At 46.3% G+C, this 17,081-nt stretch overlaps 1 long non-coding RNA gene across 1 annotated transcript in view; it reads right to left on the reverse strand.

Annotated features, from left to right (window-relative positions):
- Positions 1 to 1,337: 1,337 nt before the first annotated feature.
- Positions 1,338 to 17,081, reverse strand: part of LOC308420918 — a 29,255-nt gene continuing 13,511 nt past the window's right edge. Inside the window, exon 3 of the long non-coding RNA XR_013975042.1 lies at positions 1,338 to 1,769. This is a non-coding gene — a long non-coding RNA (uncharacterized lncRNA). The remainder of the gene's footprint in view (positions 1,770 to 17,081) is intronic.

A 17,081-nucleotide genomic window follows, 5' to 3' on the forward strand; every position in this document is an offset into this window, starting at 1 on the left:
GTGCCATGAAGGTTTATCTGAGGCTGTAGCTCAGGAGTGCACTTACCTAGCAAGCACAAGCACAAGGCACTAGGTTCAATGCCAAGGCCACACATCCCTTGGTGACAGTTAATCTTGTCAACTTGAGTGGATTTAGAATCATCATGGGACGATGCCTCTTTGGGTGTCTCTGTGACAGTGTTCCCAAAAAAAGCTGAACTGAAAAGGGGGAGCCACCCTGAGTCTGGTGGTGCTATTTCCAGGGGTGGGGTCCTAAGCTGACTGAAAGGAGGAATGGGCTGAATACCAATGACTGTGAGTGAGACCAGCTACACCACAATCCTGCCTCGCTACCTTCCTGACATGACCCGAAAGTCCACATGCAGCCGAAGATAGCTACAGCTGCATCCTGACACAAAGCCGTGCGTGTCCTTAGATGATTACAGGATTTCTGTGTGACTGTTTTGGTCACTGAGCTCTGTAGAGGACACTAATGCAGTCGTTAGAGCTTCAAACCAAGAGCCTAAAGGAAGCTTCCCCTCCTGGGCTGCTTTTCTTCAGATATTGTGTCAACAATGAAAGGAAAGAGAGAAGCTGACTCAACACACTCCTCCTGACACCCTCAGATCACTCCTCTGCCCCTTGTTTTTCAGGACTGTGTTGTTCAACATGAAGCAGGCGTGAGAAGCGGCTAGAGGGTGGGAGGTATGGCTCCCTGGGTCAAGCACCTGTTATGAAGCCTGGGTTCAGACCCCAGAAGCGGCGCCACACATCTATAATACCAACATTCCCATCCCAAAGGGAGAGGAGGGCTGAAGAATCCCCAGAAGCTCTTAGACCATCAGGGAACTGAAGACCCCATCTCAGACAAGGCTTAAGATGGAGACCCATGGTTATGCAGAGAGTCGTAACGCAAGCTTTTAATCCCAGTGCTAGGGACACAGAGGCAGGAGGAGCTTTGAGTTCAAGGCCAGTCTGGTATACAGAGCTAATTCCAGGACAACCTGGGCTACACAGGAAAGAGCCAATTCCAGGGCAACCTGGGCTACACAGGAAAGCCCAGTCTCAAAAAATAAGCAAGCAAACAAACAAAAAGACCCAAGACGCACTATACCACAGACTGGTTGTTCCTTGCCGACAACAAATTAATCTATTAATTGAATTAAAACGTTTTGAATAACTGAAAGGCTATCTGCAAAACTCAGTTCAGTGGCTAACGCACAGGGGCATGAATGTAGGGTAAGTGTCTTGAGACTTATTCATCTCACTTTGTGACAAACTAACGTGAGAAAAATATTTTATATTAATTATTAGTTTAATTAAAAAGAAAACGGTCCCGGGGCTAAGGAGGTGGCTCAGCAGTTAAGAGCACTGTTCTTCAAAGGGCTGGGGTTCAGTCACCAGGGGATCTGACGCTCTCTCTGGCCTCTGTGGGCACCGCACACATGCACATAAAATAGAAGTAAATCCTTTTTGGAAAGTGGTGCTTTCCTGCTACTTCTCCTCTAAGGGCTCTGCTGTGCTGCCGCAGCTGGGTGGAACCCAAGGACAGTTCTTCTGCATTGTAGGACCGTGTGAGGAAACGTGGCCTCGGAGGGACACAATCCCATCTCTGCTTTGGGCCTGAGGAGAAAATTGAAAGGTTTACCCCTTCGTGGGGCCGAGGCGCCTCTCCTGACTTGGCAAAGTGACAGCGACGGGGCTCCAGCTCAGAGCTGTGGTCAATGGGGCTTTCGTCATTTCCTGTGAAGAAATCTATTCATGGTCCTTAAGACTCATCCCATCGATCCCTGTGAAAAGAAAGAAAGACCGAGAAAGGAAATCTGAGCCCAAATATAGATGCAAGCATTTCCGTCATTGATTCATTCTGCCCTGAGGCCCAGGCTGAATGGTCTCGCTGGTAGATTCGGAGAGAAGAAAGAAATAAACAAACTGAACACAGTCAGCACAGAGAGGTCCTGGGGTTCCTGATGCTGGAGAGAAGAGATGGAGATGGGGGGGGGTCCACTAATCTGTTCCTCCCTTTTCAGGAGGTTTTTTTTTTTTTTTCAAGGTTCACAATTCATCCCCAGGCTCTGAATGCACAGGTTTGAGCCCACACTCCTTTGGTGACCTCAGCCACACGTCCTCCAGCTCCCAAATGCCATTGTGCTGACTTGAACGTCCCTGGAAACTGGTCCACATCAGTCCTACCATTAAGGCCCTCTGGTCTCTGCCAAGGTCAGTTTTAAATTCGGGGAGGAAGAGTTACCTGCTCTCTTCAGTGATTCTAAGTCCTGCCCACTCCTCGAGGAGGGAAAAGATGTTGTCTACTCTCCACAACATTCTGTGAGGATTCTGGCACCAAGTGAGAAGCCAGGTGTGTCAAGGGACATCTGTCATCCTAGCACCCAGAGGGCAGAGGCTACCAAGTATGATGTTAAGGGGCAAAGAGGCAGAAGCGGAGATGGGGAAGGGGGGACAAGGTGGTCCTGAGACCTTCTGCTGCTGGGTAAGTCTTCCTGGGAAACTTCCTTACCCTAGCATTGGGAGGTCAGACAGATGCAAGGCCACCTGAACAGCCCACACCTAGAGGGCTAACTCCTCCCTGAGTCCCTTCGAGAGTGTCTGAGGACGAACCAATCCAGAACGGCCATCACTCTCCTGCTTCCCGGAAGGAATCTGCACTTCCTCCTTTCTTAGCTCCTGCAGTGTGCTATGACACAACACCTTCAACCCGACAGTTCATAAACAGCAGAAATGCTCTGTGTGGGGATGGACAGAGTGCTCAGAGGTTAAGAGCACTGATTGCTCTTCCCAAGGTCCTGAGTTCAAATCGCAGCAACGGCATGTGGCTCACGACCATCTGTAATGAGATCTGATGGCCTCTTCTGGTGTGTTTGAAGACAGCTATGGAATACTTATATATAATAAATAAATAAATCTTAAAAACAAAACAAAAACAAAACAAAACAAAAAAAAGAAATGCTTTGTATGGTTTCAGAAGACAGGAAGTCCAGGGTTAAAATGCTAAAAGACTTAGTGTCTGCTGGGTTCTTACCAGAAACACGTCCCATAGTCCCATAGGAAAACCAATGTGTAGAGGTTAGTGCTAGGGAGGAAAGAGGCTGTATTCAGTGACCAAAGACTGGAGAGGAGGGGGCTGGGCTCACAGACTAACTCCTTTCAGCTGGGCTTTCAGAATAGCAGCCATAGGAGAGGAGAGGTGAGCCAACAAGCAGGAATGTTTCTGAACTTCAGAAGTAGGTGTCACTTCCAGAACCTCGGGTGGGTGTTACTTGCCTTGTGGCCTGGTGGCTGGTGAGTATATTCAGCCTTGAGGAAGAGAGGAAGACGAGGCCACTGAAAATCAAGATAACCCCAGATTATAGCTTTGAACAAAGCATTTCTCCAATGGTTCATGTGTCTACCTGCGAAGCTGAGCTGAGTTTCACCCAAAGGTCAAAGTAGCAGTGGAGATAGTCACAGCAGGAATACGGAGGGACCAAACCTTCTGCTCCAGTCACCCACTGGCCACCTGCAGGCCAATGCAAGGAGTTGGCAGCCGACTGGTGTCCAAAATGTAACGCTGTCAGAAGTGCTGACCGGGCGGGGCTGAGCTAATACCAGCTATGTGGGCCCCAAACCAGTGAGCAAAGCTAAAGGGCCTATTTAGGTTTTCAGGGTCCCCCCCCCAGTATCAGCAAGTAGGTGACATTCCTTAGGGCAGTGAGCCTTCTCTAACTCACTGCCTGACATCTGACTGAATCATACCTCCTAAGCTAGGGAGGGCCTTCATGGACAAGGTGTTCCCTCCACAAGAGAGGCTCTGTCTGCTTCAGAGATGTGCTCCTATCTTTGTCGGATGCTGGCCACAGCCCAAGAATGTTCACAGGGAACTTTGGGATTTTTTTTTCTTTCTCTGAAGCCACCCTTCCCCCTCCTCCCCTTTCACTATGTGGCCACTTGCTAACCTCTTTTGCTAAACGTGCTGGCCTAGCTCAAAAGGCTTTGCAGCCTGTCTGCACTGTTCTTGTTCCTCACACTCTGATAAAACCATCTGTGAGTTTCCTCCTGAGTCCGTTTTAAATTCTTTGATTAACAAGACTAAGAACCCCAAGAAGAGCCAGGGGTTTCCCCTGTAGCAAATCACATCTGCCCTGTCACTAGCTATGTGCCCCTGACAGCTTGCATTATAATAAATTCAGCATAGATACTGGAGAGTATCCTAGTTGCTGTCCTATTGTGAAGAGACACCATGACCAAAGCAGTTCTTATAAAGGAAAGCAGCTTCAGAGGTTTAGTCTGTTCTCATCATGGTGGGGAGCATGGTGGCCCATGGTGACAGACTTTCACCAGCAAGACCACGCCTCTAATTCTTCTGTTAACCCTCAGAGCCACTCCCTGCTGACCACTTATTCAAATTCACGAGCCTGTGAGGGCTAATCTTATTCAGACCGCCATGCCACGTAGAGCACTTATTTCCAAACAATTGTGCTTTCCTATCTAGAATCTTCTGGGGAACTTTTCAAAGCAGACCAATCATAGGCAGATCTCAGAATACGGAGCTCCAGCATCCGTATTGTTGAAAGTCACGGTCAACCAGGACTAAGAGTCACCAAACTGGGCTGGCAATGCTGGTGGGACGGTTGCCTTGCACACATAAAGTCCTGAGTCCTACCCCAACACCACAAAACTCTGACCTAAATCTCAGGCATACCTATGGTTTTGAGAAGTAGTTGAACCTCCAAGTCTCTTCCCATGTCTACCAGATACAGGCTTAAAAGTGCAATGGCCAAGTGGGTGCATCATATAGCCCCACCCACTGTCACTACCCTGAGAGACATGGTGATCTATGTTCCTTACCCAGCCCTAGCTCCTTCACAACTCAGACAGAGAGCGGTCAAGGAATGTTGGTCTCCCTTTCCTTGGGGATCATTGACCACCTTGACTTTGATGGAAGGACTTGTATGAGTCAGCTTCTGTGAGACAGCTCTACTTTACTTTTTAAAAAATATTTATTATAGATAATATACACTGTAGCTGTCTTCAGACACACCAGAGAGGGCATCGGATCCCATTACAGATGGTTGTGAGCCACCATGTGGTTGCTGGAATTTGAACTCAGGACCTCTGGAAGAGCTCTTAACCTCTGAGCCATCTCTCCAGCCCAGACAGTTCTACTTTATTATATCAGGGGTAGAGTACATAAGGGCTTTGGGGGCTATGAATGGTAAGGGTTGATGGGTCCAAACATAGTACCTATCACATAGGCAGGAAGGGTCTATTGGTCATAAACAGTACCTAATTATCATATGGGTTGGGTGGAGAGAGAGACAGAGGGAGGAAGGGGAGAGAGAGGAGAGACTGAGACTCAGTGCTGACTCATGCTACACTTGCAGGAAACTGTGCAGACTCATCCTCAGAGACACTCTCCAAGGGAGGTTCAGCAGAGAAACGGAAGCCCCGCTGAGAAAGGGAGTCCTCCATTTTGTGCTGAGCTCAGAAAGCCATCTGGACAGGGTGGACTGAGAACTTAATAGCAGGCTTCTCCAACCAGGGAATGTGTCTCCCTGTCCCTTTTGTGCCCGGTCATCAAAAGTGACTCAAGTCTCTCCACCAAAGGGCGGTACTTATTCCCATTAAGCAACCCCCCCAACAGGTTTTCTCTGCATTGCACAGGTCACAGGTCTCTCTCTCTCTCTCTCTCTCTCTCTCTCTCTCTCTCTCTCTCTCTCTCTCTCCTCTCTCTCTCTTACACACACACACACACACACACACACACACCCTGGCTGCTCCAAAGGTAGGCTCACTCCTGCTGTTTCCAGTCCCCACACTGCTTTGCGCCTTCCCAGTATGTCTTCGCTCTACCTGCCTGTTTATAAACAACCCTTTTGTTCTAGGGTGGTGAGCATGCCCGAATTCCCAGCTTCCCAGTGTCAGAGGCAGAGAGATCAGTGGTCCAAGGCCAGTGTGGGCTACATACATAAGTAAGACCTTGTCACAAAAATGCCAGGTCTTTTGATGAAATGCAGTGAACATTTCTCTATTGGTCTTTTATCCCCAACGCCCCAGACCATATAGACTGAGGTTATCTAGTGAGACTCTGCCTAAAAATTAAACAACACAAAAGCAAAACCACAGTTAAATTTCCCTGAGATGTCATCATGGGCCACTTTCTTTCCTGGCTGGCTACTCGGTTTTCCTTCAGAACTGCTTTGTTGTTTTTATATTATCAGAAAACATCCAGTCGGGATGCTGTACAGATTAAGTCATATACTCCATGAAAGACAAAAAGCAAGCCATCTTGTGGGGCAGAGCTGACATGGCAGACCTGGGTCTGAATCCCGCTCCTGAGTTAGGACAAACTGCTTCTGCCCTGTGAGGCAGGGTAGAAATACTGCATCTGCTGGGCTCTTGCTCCACGAGGCTTCACGGTCATTTAACTGATATTGTTAGCTCCTGTGTGTGCTTTATTTCACCCCGTTGGGGAAAACCTCATGAAGTTGGTGTGACTTTTAAGCTGTGTGTGAAGCCAGTTATGAGGGAAGTTAAGGGATCATCACAAGGTGGCCTGCTCCTGAGTGGCGCTGGGCAGCTGGGGCTCACACTGGAACTCGTTAGTCACACTCTCTCTCTCTCTCGGTCATTATTTTTCCTGGGTACTGGGTCCTGAAGCAGGGATCCTACTACACACGTCAGGCAAAGCACTTTACCCTCGACCAATGTTCTCAGTTGTCTTATTTTCTTTGTGTTTCGAGACAAGGTCTCATTAAGTTGCCCAGGCTGCCCTGGATCTCACGATATAGCCCAGTCTGGCCTTGAACTTGTGGTCCTTCTGCCTCAGCCTCCTGAAGAGCTGAGATTACAACCGTGCCACCTAGCTCATCGTTTTAAAAAGAAGAAATAAACCTGCAGTTCTACCATGATCTAGTGATATTTCTGAGCTTATAAATAATGCCACTTACTTCTTACCCTGACTGTTTAGAATTTAAGAAATTTTTCCCAATAGAGGCATAGCCACAGGGCTGGAGAAATGGCTCAAGGGTTAAGAGCACTGACTGCTCTTCCAGAGGTCCTGAGTTCAAATCCCAGCAACAATACACTGGCTCACAACAATCTGTAATGAGATCTGATGCCCTCTTCTGCTGTGTCTGAAGACAGCTACAGTGTACTTATATATAACAAATAATTTTTTAAAAAAAGAAAAGAAACAGCCACAAAAGGACATGTAAAAATGGTCAAGGTAACCTCTCTCTCTCTCTCTCTCTCTCTCTCTCTCTATCTATCTATCTATCTATCTCTATCTCTCACATTTATTTTTTTAATGTTTGTGAGTACACTGTAGCTCTCTTCAGACACACCAGAAGAGCACAGTGCTCCTAACCACTGAGCTATCTCTCCAGCCCCCCCCCTAAAATTTTTATGTGCATTTGTGTTTTCCTGCATGTTTATCTGTGTGAGGGTGGCAGATCCCCTTGAGCTGGAAGTACAGACACCTTTGAGCTACTGTGTGGTTGCTGGGAAGTGAACCCCCGGCCCCTTTGGAAGAACAGTCAGAGCTCTTAACCACTGAGCCATCTCTCCAGTGCACCACCACCTCCACACACACACACACACACACACACACACACACACACACACACACACCTTTAATTCTCTAAAAAGCAAACTTGAAGTTAGTCTAGTGCCCATCAACCTGAGGGAAAATTCCATGGTATAGATAATGCAATTATTTTCTTTCTCTCAGGTCGATGTCTTCTCTGTAGAAAGCACTGAAGGGAGGGTTCATTTGACTTACAGTCGATCTCCTAGGGAAGGGCCGACTGTCCAAGAGGCTCCAGAGCACCATCTTTTCTCTCCCAGGTTCTCTAGTGTTGGGGTTGTGACTCCATCTGCACAGATTTCTACACGGGTGCCGGGATCAGAACTCAGGTCCCAAGCTCACTTGGCAGGGGGTACTTTATTGACTGAGGATTGTTTAGTCCCTTTAGAGCTTCCAGTGATACAGCCCACTTGCCACTAGCTTTGTGGTATCTCCATTTGTTAGTTTATAATGGAATTTTGCAATAGAGACTTGGCTAGCCTGAAACTTGGGCTCGAGTCATCCTCCTGCCTCAGCCCCCTGAGTGTTGGGTGAAGGTTAGGGTACCACCATGCTAAATAGGAGAAACTTTTTTCTGATGAGAATTATTTTTCTATCTAGTTTTCCTAATTCCTCATCCTGCAATCTTTATATAATCACAACAATGATTATTTATTATGTGATTATCTAAGAAGCTTTAAATTACTAAATTTATAGCTATTTATTGTTGAACCTCTCTGTCTCCTTATCCCCCATCCCCATTCTTTCCAAGCCTGGATATTAAATCTAGGGTCTCATACATGCAAGGCAAGCAAGGACTCTACCACTGAGGACCATCCCCAGTCCTTCAGTTCTTTACCTACTATGTAGCATTATGCATTTTATGTTACATTGGTAATACATAATAACATTATGGGAGATTTCTAGAGGTTCACAGTTAAAACCTTAGAAACTATGTGTCCTGTTAGTAAACCCTGGGCTTTTTTAGTTGTGTTTTTTTTTCCTATTTATTATCGTGTTTGCCTACACACACACACACACACACACACACACACACACACACACACACACACTTCAGATCTGGTGATGCCTATAATACATTTCTCTCTCCCCAGTTCAGCTTTTCCTCACTGGCAAATTGCTCTGAGAGAACACAGGGGTTCTCTGTGTTCCCTTTGTTCTGAATCAGGAACGGCTGGTTTTACTTTGCTGACATGTGAGAAATTTGCTCTCAGAGCTCCACTGAGGCCCCAGCTCATGCTCATCAGCACTGCCCTTGACCGCTCCCAGCGGCCTGCAGCTTTGCACTGGATTCGCCCCTCGTTTACTGAAGCAGAGATGTGTTTGCTGTTCACTCCCGCTCAGACCCATTTCTATTGAGAAGACCGGGGGACTCTGTTAATACTGTGCCATCTTTTCCCCCACAGTGTGTGTAAGTGCTCTGCCTGCATATATGTCAGTACACCCTGTGAGTGCCTGGTGTCTGCAAAGTCCAAAAGGGGCACTGGGTCCCTTGGAACTGGAGTTACAGATGATTGTGAGCTGCCATGTGGGAGCTGGGGAATTGAACTCGAGTCTTCCAGAAGAGCAGTCATTTCGTCGCCCTATATTGTGTATATCTTAAATGCCGATGTCTCATAAAGCAGATGCGGTTTTTACGGTGTGTGAAAATGTAAAAATGACTTAATCCGTCTTCGTCTAACACAGATTTCTTCCCACCATGCAAGATTGTCCCTTTTACATCAATCAATCTGCACAGGATCGTTGCTAGGCATGTGTTTCCTCCTGAAATTCATAAAATTATTAAAGGACACCATATGTGAGCTTATTGTGTAAGTAAAAACCGGGTGTAGGTTTTTCAAGAGAAAAGACTTCATCTGAGGGTAGGAAGAGCTGCTCCCAGCCTGTGAGTGAGGAGCCTTCAGCAATAAAGAAAACAGCCTGTACCCTGGAACCCAGCGCTGCTTCATGGACGCAGGAGCCTGCCTGTCCTACGAGGCAGGCCAAGCCTGTGTGGGGGACAGAGGACATATGTGCTCCTGCCCTTCAGTGGACATCAGGTCCTTCTAGAAGATGACAGCAACCAGCCCATGTCCCTGAGCCACTTCTCCATGGATATTAAGCTCAGGCAGGATGAGCTAGCAGCCTCTTTGCTCTGCCTTTCTCTCAGTGAGCAGACGGGCTCCAAGAAATGCACCTCCGAGCCAGAGCTGTCGAGGATGATGCGGAGATGCACAGAACGGGTGTCCTTGCATTTTTAATACAGTTAACAGTCTGGCGACTTAGCATGTTTTAAGATTTCTGTAAAGTTTCTCCTAAAAAACATGTCTTTAATACTTGAATTCAAAGTTGACTCATTAGTCCCCAGCACCCATCGGGAGTCACCTCTAGCCCAAGGACAGCAAGCCTTGCTGTCCAGGGTGAGCAGAGCAGCCTGGCAGTGGGTGAGAGTCATTTGCATAGGGAACATTCCTGCTCATTACCTTTGATAGTGTACGAGCTGACTTTCCATTGTCAAAGTCTGATCATTCTTGAGATGAGTTCATGTCAGTCCTGAACAAACAGTCCTATGTCTGGTGGACTGCAGCTAATTGTTTACCTTGGAACTTGGCAGAGTGCACATAAGTCAAATATAGTTAAGAATGCTTTTTTTTAATCAAGTGCACACCCTTAATCCCAGCACTCATAAGACAGAGGCAGGTGGATAGCCAAGTTCAAGGCCAGCTGCATCTACAGAGCGAGTTCCAGGACAGTCAGGGATACACAGAGAAACCCTGTTACTTTTAAGAGTCAAATTCATGGAGACAGTAGAAGGTAGATTGATGGTGGGTAGGGAGGTCACTCAGAGTGCAGGGGCACTTGCTGTAGGAGCTGGCGGACCTGAACTCAGACTTCCCTACAGGACAATTGGTTCTGGGGACCCACAGAACCAATTGGGTGGCAGGCACCTGTGACCTCAGCACTAGGCTCTGCGCACAGGCAGGTCTTGAGACCTTACTGACCCACCAGGCTTGCCAAAACTGTGACCCTCCGGTTCCACGGGAAATCCTATCTCAAGAAAATGACACACATACTCAATGCCACTAAGTTACCCTTAACACGACTTAAGATGGTAAATTCTGCCAGACTGGGGGTACAGGCCTTGGCTCTCTACCACTTGGGAGGTGAAACAGGAGGGTCATGAGTTCAAATCCTGAGCTAGGTAGGCAGTGCCTGAACTGAGGTCCTTGGCAGGACTCTCTGTTTTGTTCATACATACAGGCTGAGAAGCAATCCTGACACCCTTTCTCAAAAGAAAAGGTTAGTGAGGGGAGGGTACAGCCCGGGGGTAGAGAGTCTATCCCGTGCAAGGCTCTAGGTTCCATAACCAGGACAAAAAAGAGGGAAGATGGAGGGGGAGGAGGGAGAAGAATGCACGTGATCAAAAGACACTGTGGAAATGCATAAAGTACTCAAGGAATTAATTAAACCTTTAAAAAGAACCAACAATGAAAAAGAAAAGTTGTGAATTTTACATCATATGTGTATTACAAAGAAAGCACCAACACAGTCATTTTTCTAGAAAAACTTTTAGTAATATGGAAATACCTCTGCATTGAAATAATTAACAAGATAAGCAAGTAAAAATCTTCCATTTTCAGCTGGGGCGTGGTGCGCACACCTTTAGTCCCAGCACTAGGGACGCAGAGGCAGGAGGATCTCTGAGTCTGGGGCCAGCCTGGTCTACAGTGCAAGTTCCAGGACAGCCCAAGATACACAGAGGAACCCTTTGTGGAACACACATACACACACACACACAATGAAGGAGCAGATATGATAGTTAGAGGCAAAGGAACTTGCTGCTAAGCCTGATAACCTGAGTTTGATTTCTGGAATGTATATGGCAGGAAAACAACCAACAACTTTTGAAAGTTGTTTTCTAACATCCATACACACACCACTGGTATATTAATACACACACACACACACACACACACACACACACACACACAAATAAAAAAAATAATAAATAAATAAAATAGTACTATAAAGTCTTGTTTGTATATTTGTTTGTTTTGAGATAGGGTCTCTCTGTGTAACTCTGGTTGTTCTGGAACTTTCTCTGTAGATCAGGATGACCTCAAACTCAGAGATCCTCCTGCCTCAACCTCCGGAGTGCTGTAAGTGGATAAGGCAGATCCTCTAGAGGAATGACAGCAGACTCTGGACAAAGTCCTAGATAAAGAATTTCCATACCAAGCTCGACCAAGGTGGCACCGCCCCGGGAGCAGGCAGCTACCCCCTTTTATCCACCACTCCGCAGAGGTGTCATGGTTCCCACCTTCAGTACTCTGAGCCTTGTGTGTTCTTTGTGTAGTCAATGCTATGGACTTCACTTGTTGCTCAAGAGGCTCCGAGGTGGTGTTGCTGTTCTCAGGAAGTTCGGTCTGTCCCTCACTGTTTTCACTGTCCTATTTCCATTTATCAGTTTAACCTCCTCGGTTACCAGGGCAACAAATAGCCTCAGGCCTTACTGAGTAAACACCAGGTTCACAGCATTGCCAGGGGCACTGAGGTATCCTATGGGGCAGATTAAACACAATTCCTTGACCTCTGGTTTCTGAGATCCAAGCAGACCAATAACATACTTTAACAGAGAAATCAATGCAGAAGTAATGAAGGGTCAAATAAAGTGTGTTCAACAGGGTTTTTTTTTTTTTAACATTTTTATTCTAACATGTATGAGTTTGCCTGAATGTACATACACCAGTACGTTCCTGCTGCCCATGAAGGACAGAGGGTTCTGGATTCTCTAGCTGGGGTTGCAGATGGTTCTGAGATACCTTGAGTGAATCTTGGGACTTTTGCAAGAACTGTAAGCCTTCTTACTGCTGAGCCATCTCTCCGGTTTCTATAATACCAAACTTGAAAGGTAAACATTTTATTGTTTTTTTAAGATGTTTCTAGTTCATTTAATTTCCTCGTTACTGCAGCAAAAGCAAGTTAGGAAAGGAAGAGCTTGGTTTTGTTCACGGCTTGAGGGTGCAGTCCATCACTGTGGGAAAGCATGCTGACCAGGAGCACGAGGCAGCTGCTCACAGTACATCCGTGGTCTGCAAGTGGAGAGGTGAGTGCTCCCTTTTCTTTTTAGCAAGTCCAGCCCGTGGGTTGTGTCACCAAATTCCACATTCCGAGTGGGAGCAGGCACTTCCTCCTGGGTTCAATCTTTCTGGTTACTCTTCACGTATGCACAAAGCTGGGTCTCCTAGATGGTTCTAAATACCCTTGAGTTGGCAAGGCCCCCAGCTTCATTCACATTAATCATGACTTCCTTAAATCTTTTCATATTCAGATATCACTCTGCCCCACCCATTATGTCTCAAGGGGTAAAAACGAGGGGGAAGGGACTCAAGAAGGAAAAAAAAATATTAAATTACAGGGTTGTGGACACTTTTAGTGGGTTTATTGTTGTTATTGTTGTTTTTCTTTTCTTTCTTTGAAGGCGTGGCCTCTGAGGATGGCCTTAAACTGAACCTCTGGTCTCCCAAGTACTGGGATTATAGATGTGAGCTACCATGATCATCTAATTCTTGATTTTGAACAGTGTAGCCAATATTGCCATAATTTAAGTTTTGCATTACAATTACAACCATTTAATCAGTCCACAGGAACATGTCTTAGAGAGAGGATAGCATGTTACGTGATGTCCATGTTATATGGAAGAATCACGTGACTTCTCCAACCTCTCACAGCTCCCCATGCTTAACCACTGCAGGACCTGCCTGAGGTTGCGTTCACTGAGGTACAAACCTTGACTGTCTTGGGGCTGGAGAAATGGCTCAACAGTTAGTAGCACTTGTTACTGTTTTCTTTCCTTGAAGGCATGGCCTCTGTATCCCAGGCGCTGGATACATTGTTGCAGAGGATCCAGTTCCCAGCACCTATGCCGGCACCTTATAGAAGGAAGCATTTAATGGAGCTTAACAGTTTTCAAAGGCTGTGCCATGGCAGAGAGCATGGCATCAGGCAGGCATGGCGCTAGAGCCACAGCTGGGGGCTTACATCCTGATCCATGAGCATGAGGCAAAGAGAGCACTGGCTGGGAATGGTGTGGGCTTTAGAAACCTCAAAGTCGAATCCCAGTGACATACCTTCCCGCAGACAAGGTCACATCTAATGCTTTCCTAACAGTCCCATCAACTGGGGACCACACAGGGCTGTTCTTATTTAAGCCACCACACAGCACAAAACAATGATCCTATGAGAAATGGCTTATGGCATTGGGACAGTTGTACCAAAGGCTCACTTTGATTTGATAAAATTATGATTTGAGATCAGAAAGTTTCCCAAATCTCTTGTTCTACTTTGCACGTGCATGTTTGTGTGTGTGTGTGTGTGTGTGTGTTCTGTTGGAAAAAGAACCTAACCCTATGCATTTAAGAGAAGAGCTCTACAATTAAGCTCTTTCTTTCTTTCTTTTTGAGACATAATAATATACCATACAGTTTAGCCATTTAAAGTTCCCAATTCAATGGTTTTTAGTATGTTCGAAGTTGTGCAGTCATAAAAGCAATCATGCTATTTATTTAAGAAAACTTGTTCTAAGTTTTCATCTCCCATTCTCCCCTAACCTCTACACATCTGCAATCTACCTTCCCCCTATAGACTTGTCTTTCCTGGTTATTTTGTATAAATAGACTCAGTGCCTTTGTGGCTTCTTCTGTCCCCTGACACTCTGTTTCTAGGGTTACTCCAGCATGATGGCATCTATCAGAAATGGTCACTTTTTAGATGGGTGTCATAGCTCTTATCTAAATTCCCAACACTGTGAGAGCAAAGTGACCTCTATGAGTTTGAAACTAGGCTGGGCTACATAGTGAGTTTGAGGCCATCCTAGGCTATAGAGTGAAACCATATATAGATGGTTTCATAGATATAGACACAGATATATGAATATAGACATAGATGAGAAACTATCTTGTTGGCCTTTGTTTTTTTTTTTAAAAAGATTTATGATACACACACACACACACACACACACACACACACACACACTAGCTATCTTCAGACACACCAGAAGAGGGCATCAGATCTAATTACAGATGGTTATGAGCCATGAGCCACCACGTGGTTTCTAGGATTTGAACTCAGGACCTGTGGAAGAACAGTCAGTGTTCTTAACAGCTGAGCCATCTCTCCAGCCTGTTTCCTAAAACTAACTCCTGGATTATTTCCCATACTGCCACAGCACTTTTTTTTTTTTTTTTTTTTTTTTTTTCTTTACATCCGAACAATGTAAGTGGATTCTAACTTTCCACACTCTAGACATTTGGGGGGGGGGGGGGGCTGAAGTGACATCTCATTACAGCTTTGATTTGCATTTCCCTGATGACTAACGCTCAACACCTTCCATCCACATACTGGCTAACTGTACATGCTCTTTAGAGGACTGTCTGTTCAGATCTTTGCCCACAAAAGTCTCTTTTGAAAAGTTGGGTGGCAGATTAAATTATTCATCTCTGGCTGCTTCAGATCTGACCCTTTGTTAAGTGAACTTAATGAGTGTTAATGCTATGAACCAGAAGCCTTTGGTCCCTGGTGGTTCAATAGAACCATGCTTTAAAAGGACTTCTCTACTGAAAGTTCAATGGTGTGTAGGCATATGTGTGGGGTGGGGCAATTGTGTGCTTGTGAAAGAAGCCAACTCTAATTGTCCTCAGGAGCTCTTCCTCTTCTTTTTGAGACAAAATGACTCCCACTAGACTGGAATTCACAAAGCTGTTCAGAGAAGCTGGAAGATCTACCCGCCTTCCACCCTAAGCACTGGGAATGTCAAAGTGCATGCTATCACACCCAGCTCTTTCTTTTTTCATGGAGGTGCTGGGGATTGAACTTGGGACCTTGTGCTTGCAAGGCAGGCACTTGAACGAAAGAATCGACCATCTCTCCAGTCCTACAAGTCTGAGCTTCACACATGGAAGTCGAGGACATAGTGAGACAAAAGGTCCCCATCCCTCGGGAGACATGAATATTGGAGTCAAAGGACAGTGAAAACCGATGACTGTCACTGCAGGCAGGTCCTCTAAAGGACAAAAATCTGAAGAGCTGCTGCTCTTCATGTCAGTGCCACAAGCCACCAGGGGAAGCCCATGGACGTGGGCGTGCTTAATTTCCTGTTGCATTTGGAACTGCTGCTGGAAATAAATCCCAGCCAAGGGTGGGGGGGGTCAAGTCTATAATCCCAGCACTTGGGAAGCTTGAGCGGGATTAGATGGTGTGCTCAGGACAGCTTACACTGTGAGATGTCTCAAGAGCAAGTAAGACCATGGTGTGCTTGTATGAGACTCTCAATATATACAATTCCAAACTAAGTAAACTAAGAACAGAGCCAGCTTCTATGAGAATTACATGAGGTGGTGGTCTGCCTTCCACACTAGCTGAGTGGCTTCATCAAATCCAGGAGGCAGGAAGAAGCCATGCACCCAAAGAAGAGTCCCACGCAGGTTCTCCACGGGGGCAGGCTCAGGAAGGGTGCAGATTGGAGAGAGGGGCTGGCTTCATGGCCTCTCCCTTCAGCTCTGTAATGAGCTATTATGTGACTTCATTTAAATTCGAACATTACAGAACTATCTTTTGAGTTATTTTTTAAATCCACATTCTCAACATTCCCTAAAATAAAACCAGTCATGGTAGGAGGGAAGCAAATGGATACCCACGCGTGAGTGGATAGATGTAACTCAGAGGTCCTTGAGTCGGAGAAGATGGGGTACCCGTGTACCCGTGGGTAGATGGAACGCTGTGGACCGAGAGTCTGAGAAGGTCAGGCTGCTTCAGGGGCAGCTAAAGGACCTTGTCTTAGTTACTGTTCTATTGATGTGAGAGGACACCGAGACCAATGAAACTTATAAAGAAAAGCATTTAATTAGCGGTTTACAGTCCCATGAACGTCAAGATGGGAAGCCAAGTGGCTAGCAGGCACCGTGCTGGAGCATTAGCTGAAAGACCGTCTTATCTGTAAGTTTTAAACAAAGAGAGTAAGACTGGACTTGGCATGAGCTTCTGAAACTTCAGAGCCCACCCCCAGCAACACACCTCCACAAAGGCCACTCCTGTTCCTTGTCTTTCTCAAATTATTCCACTGACTGAGGACCAAAGGAGCCATTCTTTTTGTGTTTCAAGACAGGGTATCTCTGTGTAGCCCTAGCTGTCCTGGAACTTGCTTTGTAGGCCAGGTTGGCCTTGAACTCAGGATCTGCTGGCCTCTGCCTCCTGAGTACTGGGATACAAGACTTGTGTTACCAGTCCTGGCTCCTGTGAGGCTAGTTCCACACCAGTCTCCTTCCTCCCTCTCCCTCTCCCCCTGCAACCCTCTCTCAAGCCTCCAGTCCCACCTTTCCCCTCCACTGCCCAATCACAGGCTCTAGCCTCTTATTGACCAGTTAAATGCTGAGAAGGCTCACTTGCCATCACTGGAGTAAGTGATGGTCTGCTGGTCTGGGACAACCTCTCTTGTGGAACCAGAATTAACATTAGAATACAAGGAGCTTCAGGCCAACCC

This window comes from Micromys minutus (assembly GCF_963924665.1).
Source record: "Micromys minutus genome assembly, chromosome: 5".
Taxonomy (NCBI): domain Eukaryota; kingdom Metazoa; phylum Chordata; class Mammalia; order Rodentia; family Muridae; genus Micromys; species Micromys minutus.